Genomic DNA, 8,827 nt, shown 5'->3' with positions numbered 1-8,827 from the left:
TGTAACTTTTTACTTAACAATAGTAATATTATTATTAGGATATCATAGTCCTTGAATAGTTTCATTTGTAGGATATTAAGCCTATTGTCTATCCTTTACCTTCTCACGTGAAGGTTAGTCAAACCAATTGTCTATAGTCTGATGAGTAGAAGGTTGAGATGGCCAAGATCCCTCATGCATCCGTCGCAATGGGCAGTTTGATATATGCCATGATAGCCACTCCTCCTGAGATAGCATTTTTAGTGGAAGTTGTATCATGTTATATGGCTACACCTGGCAGATGGCATGGGGATGCCATCAAGGGTATCATGAGGTACTTGAAAGGCACAATAGCTATGTGCATCTATCATGGCGGCCAAGATGCAAGAGTGAGTGAGAGTTGTGGCATACTATATGTCTACTCTTGGTAGATAACATTGGGATACCATCATATTATGAGGTACCTAAAAGACACAATAGATATACATCCATTATGGTGGCCAAGATTTAGGAGTCATGGGATACATTAACTCTGATTATGCAAGACATGTAGACTGTAGAAAGTTCACCTCTAGCTATGTCTTCACCTTTGTTGGAGGTGTTATTTCTTGGATGTCTAGGGTACAAAAATGCATGGCCCTATCTACTATAGAGGTAGAGTATGTTGCAGTCCATTGAGGCTTGCAAGGAGACTCTCTGGTTAGGCTATCTCGTGGCAGACCTTGGCATTACTGATTGATCCCTCACATTCGGATTCTATGAGTACTATTTAGTTAGCCAAGAATCCGGTCTTCCATGTGAAGACAAAAAGCACATTGAGGTGTGTTATCGCTTTATATGAGAGGTTGTTGAGGATAAGTCCATTGAACTTGTCATGATCTCAATTGACCAAAATCTTGCAAATCTACTCACTAAAAGTCTCTCACCAAAGTGCTTTGCCTTCCTTAGGAAGTAACGGGCGTTGGATGAGATGATGTCTTTCCTTATTGTATTGTACTTATTTACATTTATACTTTGTCACATTTTTCTTGTTCTCTCCTCACTAGGGGCACATTTGCATTTAAGTGGGAGGTTGTTGAGGGCAAAGGCACCTATGCCCTTGCCCCTAGCCACCTATGTATTATTTACATTGATAGTATCCACATACCCATACATCTGTACATTGTAGATGACAGGCACCCTTCACTATCACTTCATTCTTTATTCTTTCAGTGACATTTGAATAAAGGGAAGGCTGGTCACACATTGTGACTATTGGAGTTCCCACATCTTGTGTTTCTCTCTCTCTTGCTCTTGCTCCTTCCACCATAACTCTTGCTTCTCCTCTGTGCTTCCACTTCAAGGCTCGCTCCCTTTAACTAATGGAGGGAGAATATTAAATGTAGTAAGTACAATGATTAAACTAGCTATAAAAAGTGTTATAGCAGTAAATTTAGGAGTATACAATGTTGCTATTGCACTGAATGCAACTTGGATAGCAAAGAGGAGGCATTTTGGATACTATGTAAGTAATCTAGAGGTGTTTACACGTGACTTGCTAGAAATTGGGCAATATCTCAAAACTCTACCAAAGAGGACAGAATGGATAGAAGAGGAATTTAAGAGGATAAAGAGGAAGGCATGTGGTTTTTTCTTGAAAGATGGTTATTTATAGAAACATGCTAAGAAGAAGTAAGGGTCTCCACAACGAGTTCTTGGTGATAGAGCTACACAAGTACATGTTATTTGAGAGTTTCATGAAAGTTTATGGGATGGTCATAGCGATGTGTGGGGTACATTTGAAAAAATCAAATAGAGATATTGGTGGCAGGGGATATGTAAAGACATTGCACACTTTGTGGAATCGTGTGCTACCTGTCAAATATATTCAATTGTGAGGCATCGAGATGGATTGTAGACAAGTTACCCGTTGTTACTATCCCCACAAGTCTCTACTAGATGAGGTACCTTGTGTTAGCACAAGAAGATTTGACAAATCAAGTAGAAGGAAGAGATATACGGATGAAGAATACACAAGTAGTGTGTACATTTATCTTGGAATATATATTTTGCCAGTATGGATGTTTGGAAAAACTCACAATAGATAGAGGAAAGCTGGATTTAGATGAAGCTTGAGAGTTCTTCTTTCAATTGGGGATTAAGATTGTGTTAACTTTAACTTACAATATGAAGGGCAATGGTAAAAGCCTGAGAGGTCATCATCCTATTATTAAGGCATTTGCACAATCATGTGGAGAAAAGAGAAAACAGTAGCCAAAGTTGCTACCTTGTGCTTTATGGGCTGATAGAACTACACACAATGCTATAACAGGTTATATGCCAATTGGATTAATGTATGGTTAGAAGCCCATTATGCCTACAAAGGAGGTGGCAGCTACATGGAGTATATTGCAATGGGAAGAAGGGTAAACTAGAGAAGAATTGTTGGCATTGCATATTAGACAGCTAGAAAGAAGGCCAGAGGACAGTGAGGCAGTAGCATCAAAGTTGAGGATAGCAAGTATTAATGATAAGAAAATGTTTGATAAGAGGCATTGACTAAGAGTCATACACGATGGAGATTGAGTATCGATGTATGATAGCAATTTGGATAATCAGCATAGTGCTATTTGGAAATTTTCAAAGTAGTGGTTCGGTCCCTACATGATAAGACATGCACACAACAATGGTACATATTTACTTAGTGAATTCGACGTGACAACATTGAAGATTCCTATAGCCAAGAAGCGGTCCAAGCTCTTTATTAAGAGGTGGGAGTCTACTACATACGAGCTACATGAGTTGGATACATGTATAACACGTGATAGTGTGGATGAGAAGAAAAAAGAGGACATGTTGACGGATGGTAAAGGCTTTGAATCTTCAAATGATTGAGACTCTAGCACATGCTAGAGAATGTCTAAGTTTGGAGGCGGAAGATATCAAAGGATTTTCTATCAATTTAGGGTGAGTTTTGTTGTGTTGAGAATGTCGAAAATTGGGGATTCTTATATAATACTCTTGGGTAGACCATGGTTTAAATTGGTCAAATTGAGGCAAGGCTGGGGAAATGATTATGTATGTATCCCTAGAGGACTCAAGGAGATCAAATTGTAAACATTAGTAGCTCAGACTATTAACATTGTAGATGAAATGATGAGAATGAATTATTTCTTCAGGCAAATCCTTTTGTGGTTCCGGTCTTTGAAATAGATGTTGATAGTATTATCCAGGAGTATCAAGATCCTCCTATGAGTGCAAGAAATGAAGTTCTGGAACACCAAGTTGTTCAAACTATAGCCTAAAACTAGTTAAGACAGAATCCTGAAGGCTTTCCTGAACATTAGGAGTAGCCTGAATTTCAGGACAGGTCTGTGAATTAGTAGTATAAAATGGTTCAAGACTAGGGAATTGGTCAACTTGAAGTTTCTTAGCAAGAAACACCTGAAAATCAATAAACTAGTGTGGACAATTTTATGGACAGTTCTAATGTATTGGATGCAAAAGGACAGAAAGCCATTATTCAGGCCGAGCTAAGATATGAGCAGACAATGAGAATATTTGCAACGGTAGTTGAAGATGAGGCTTAGGAGGTTAATTTCAATATGGAAGGGGAGGCCAAAACCATCAAGGTTAGTATTATTGTGGAAGAAAACTTCAAGCAAGATCTTATTAAGCTATGCAAAGAGGTTCAATACATTTTTGCTTGGGATTATACAAACATGAAAGGATTTGATCGAGCTGTGTGTCAGCACAATGTAAATTTAAAGAAATATGCTAAGCCGATCATTCAAAAAAGGTATATAATGGACCCTAACTATGCGAAACGGGTCAAGGAAGAATTTGACAAGCTTTTGAGGATTAGGTTCATCAAACTGGTTAATGAAGTTACTTGGTCATCCCCTATAGTGGTGGTGCCCAAGAAGAATGGGAAGATTAGATTCTATGTGGATTAAAGGAAATTAAATGCAACTACCATTACCGATCCCTTCTCGATTCCTTTTCCCGACTCTCTCCTTGATGATGTGGCAAGCCACAAAATGTACAGTTTTCAAGATATGATCAAATAAGGATGCATTTAGAAGATATGGATAAGACAACCTTTATCATTGAGTGGGGGGACATATGTTAGCACAGTCATGAACTTTTGACTAAAGAATGAACCTCCTGAGTTTCAAGGAGCTACTCATAAGACATTTGAGCCATATCTAACAGCTTTTATGAGGGTATTTATTGATGATTTCTGTGTTTATGGTAGCAGGAGAGAGCATTTAAGACATCTTAGGTTATGTTTTGAGAGATACAAAAGATTTGGCATATCCTTGCACCCTTTCATGTCAGTGTTTGTAGCAAAAAGGGGTGTTCTTTTAGGCCACAACTTGTTTAAAAAAGGCATGAGCATAGATCAAAGAAAGATTGCAGCTATTTAGAAAGCTAAGGCTCTAGCTAATGTGTAGGAAGTTATGCCTTCAACATGGGATTTACCTTTCCATGTCATTTTTTATGCTTCAGACCTAGCTATGGGAGGTGTACTTATGAAAGATAAGGTATCCGACTGGTATAGACTGATCTATTATGCAAGTAGGAGATTGAGTGCTACTAAAAAAACTATTCAATTATGGAAAGAGAAGCACTTGGGATGGTTTTCTATGTGCAAAAATTTAGGCATTATTTGTTGGAAAATCAAGTAATCTTTCATGTGGATCATTGGGCACTTTTGTTTTTGCTTAACAAACCTCGGTTAATAGGTAGGTAGAGGCTCAAGCATTGAAGGATAATAAAGTAGGTAGTATGGCCAAGTTCTTATATTCTAACATTATGACTCAGTTTGGATGTCCCATGGAGTTGATTAGTGACAGGGATAGGCATTTCTTAAATTAAGTTATCCAGGAATTGACTTTCATGCATATGATTTTACATAAGAAGCCTACCCCATATCATCCTTAGGCTAATGGATAAGTAGAGAGCTCTAATAAATTTTTACTTTGGATTTTAAAGAAGATTGTTGAGGATAACATGGAAAATTGGGATGTTAAACTTGATTCAACATTGTGGGCTTTTAGGATGACGTATAAGGTTACAATAGGGCTTACACGCTTCATACTTGTGTATGGATTAGAGGCTGTGGTGCCTATGGAATTTGTGGTACCAAGCTTGAGACTTGTTGTTAAACATAAGTTAGATCATGAGACGTCAGTGCAACATAGATTGGAATAACTCTTGAAGTTAGAGGAGGATAGGGCAATAGTTGCCTACATTTCAAGAGTTACATAGCAATGGAGACAGGCTTGGGTAAATAGACATATTAAAAAGAAAATTTTTTAGGAAGGAGATTGGGTGGTTGTTTAATTCTTGACTTGGAAAATTTCCATGCAAATTAAAGCTTTGCTATGGAGGCCCATTTGTAATCTTCAAGGATCTTGGTCAAGGCACATTTTTATGAAAGGATTTACATGGGAATTTGTTGAAGCTAGTGTCTGTGTTTTGAAGAGGATTGATGTAGCCAGGAAGATGCAGCTCAGATGGTTTATGGAATGCTTCATGATGTTTATTAAAACTGATTGCATTGCTCGAGAGACATATGATCTCATATGCTATGCTGAAAATATGGGTATACTTAATTGGGTTGGTGTAATGCATGATAGGCTCACGATTGAGATTAAAGTGCTGAAAACAAAGAAGGCGTTTCACAAGTATTGTATGGGATGCTTTTTAGTTGCTCTATATGAGTATGCTAGGATGCAGTTTCTTTATTTGACTATGAATAGCTTGCTTAAACGAACCCTTGATTCTATATTAGCCAATGCGGGTGATGCAGATACCATGACTGAGGATAATAGCCCTGGTAAAGATAGTTAGGATATTAATGCTCTTCTTAGGGGTGATAAAGACAAGTATACAATCTATAGGGATTTGATTCAAATAGGTTATCAAGAAGCCTATGCTAGGCAAGTCACTTTGGAATTTGTTAAAGAGCATGGGAAGCATGTGGGTTTTGATCATGTGGTGGATGTGGAAAAGAAGGATAAAATTAATGCTTTGTAGTCTTTGGATCATGTAACTCTAGTGAAGAACAAGCAAAAGATTGGAATAATTTGGCTTCATGGTAGGCCTCATGATGATGCTTATGTGTCTATGAAGAGTCCATTGCGGGGAAGGAGTACTCATATGTAGGATGTTCCATTTGCTTTGGTTCTATCAGGGGCATATGGGTTTGTGGTTAGTAAAATGGTTGATGCAATGATTATGATGCAAAAGGTTATGATGTACTTTAAGCAATATGAGCAAGCCAATTCAGGAGTTGCAGCAGAAGCTACAAATTTGCAGGATCAGTTTGCAGGCTGAGAAGATGGAGTCTGAGGTGTTGTATCAACAGTTGCAGTAGAAACATGTTGATTATGATGCATTACTATCACAACATGATGCTAAGGTTGCAGAGTTGTAGCATGTTATAGATCATAATAAGATTTCTGTGCTTTTGTTTGAAAAATGGACTGAAGAGCTTAGGTTAAAGTGTTTGGATGAATTGTAGCAGTTTATGGATATGCATGGGAAGCTGTATTTTGATAATCAATTATTGTTGAAAATATTTAATCCTTTGAAAGTGGTTGAACAATAGATATTGCAAAATTTGGAGGTGGATGTTGATGCATCATAGTGCTTAAAATTGAATATCAAGATATTCATGATGCTTTGCTCTTGGAGGTGAAACAAGCATGGCAAAAGGTGGCATAGAATTTGGATGTCTTGGTTTCTAGACCTTATATTATGTTTAAAGATGTATTTGTTTTAGAGAAATAGGATATTGATTGTCACGAGAAAGAAGCATTGGTTTTAGAAGGTGTCTATGTTGGAGGTTAAGTGTCAACAATTGGAATTGAAGTTACAGAATGCTTTGGAAGCAAAGAGGCATAGTGCAGATTATGTAGCCACTTTGCAGCAATAGAAGAATTTTCATGTAGTTGATGATAGTGATGTAGTTTAAGAAGTGGTTAATGAAGTTCACGAAGAGTTTTGTGCTATGGAAAATGATTTAAATGTAGATCATGCTGGTCACCATTCAAGAGTCCAAATGTCTTCATGTAGAGACATCATTGTTTATGTTCCTATCTCATTTTTGTTTGTTACACTTGTGAGTTCTTTTTTGGTTCTTGATAGTTACTATATCATTTTTTATTGGCACTTAGAATTGGTTATGCAATTGCACCAGAGGGCTTTGAGTATCCTAGTCTAGGGGCTTACTCATTTTTACTTAGTGTGGCTTGTTAAGGGGTGAAAGGCCTCTAGCAAGGCATACCTATGTTCTTTGGGTCATGTTCCATGTTACTTAGGTGCTTGTGGGTCCGATCCTAATTGTCACAGTCATCCACTGGGTTGTGTTAGGTGTTAGGGCTTGAATTCCATCGTATATTTAATGCTATTTCATACCTTAGTCTTTGTGTGCATGTAGTCATGTGAGATCAACCTATTTAAAAACGACCTTATATGTCATGCCATATGATGTCTTTACTTGAAATACAAGCATTTGTCTTGATTTTGGAGAGTTGTATCTTTTGATATCAGATGAATGAAACTAAAAATACATGATGACAACACCATGCTTTGCTAGTCATTGATGGTTTATCTTTACTGTCGTGTTTTGTTTATCTGATTATTGAAGTTGTTGATTATGAATAAAATGTTCATGAATGCTTTCGTTTATAATTGATGGAAATTGTGCTAAAGTTATGGTTGTATTAAATTCGTGTGTTTCAAAAAATTTATATATTCTCGTGTTTTCTATTATGGTTCAAAATACCCAGAACAATAAGAGTACATGATCTTATGAAGATTTGGGATAGCATAGGGATTCTTTTTCTTTGTTGTAATAAAACTGCCATAATAGGGATGCAGCACTAATTCAGGCCCCATACAAGGTTTTAGCAAGATCTGATATATGCTGAAGCTTGGCAATATACTTAATTGATAGGGGCTACCATATATGACATTATTTGATAGTTTATGCATAATTTTGGAGCCAAAATCATTTGAATAAGCCTATATAACATAGGGTTATGTCAATGAATAGGGTGCTCTTTGAGTCAAAGTCTGAAAGCTTGGATTATGTGCTTGTACTTGAGTATATGCAATGATTGTATTTGATAAACTCTGTCATACAAATATTGAATCAAAGGATTTTTTGAGGGTTCCTTTCTTGATGTTTTGTATCTGAACTTGATTTTGTTCTTCTATTCTCTTATTCTTTATGGTCATAAATCTCTATATCCTTCTCATCATAAACCCTTGTGGTTAAGGCATTTGACAATATACGCTCTGACACTGTGTCATCTTATATATCAAATAAAACAATAGATGTGTTGCTCTTGCAAATAATAATGGGCCTAGAAGGTAGCCTTGCCTCACACCCTTAAGAGTAATAAAGGGCTCTACTAGAGAACCATTGGCCAAAACAAAGGCCAATGCTTTGTCAGCCAAGCAACCAAGGGAGATTGGCAATTCATTCAATAAGAGTGCACTACATTCCCTTTTTTTTGCATGGCACAGAGAGAGAGAGAGAGAGAGAGAGAGAGAGAGAGAGAGAGAGAGAGAGAGAGAGAGAGAGAGAGAGAGAGAGAGAGAGAGAGAGAGAGAGAGAGAGAGAGTCATTTTTCTTTAATTTTCTAAAACAAACCATTCTTACTCAAAAAGCAAGATATCCACATATTTCAAGGTTAAGTGAATCACTCAACTGTAGTTACATGTGGGTAATTTTTAAAGGACCTTGCACCATCTTGTTCACCACACTATTGTATAAGCATATGCCTTAAAGGGTAATGCTTACAAAGCTCATTTTGTAATCATTGCTTGTGTACAATGTAATTAATGTCGA

Source organism: Lygodium microphyllum, chromosome 15, assembly GCF_053477565.2.
Source record: "Lygodium microphyllum isolate KBCC chromosome 15, Lygodium_microphyllum_v1.1.10, whole genome shotgun sequence".
NCBI classification, from domain to species: domain Eukaryota; kingdom Viridiplantae; phylum Streptophyta; class Polypodiopsida; order Schizaeales; family Lygodiaceae; genus Lygodium; species Lygodium microphyllum.
This window is presented reverse-complemented; position numbering follows the sequence as displayed.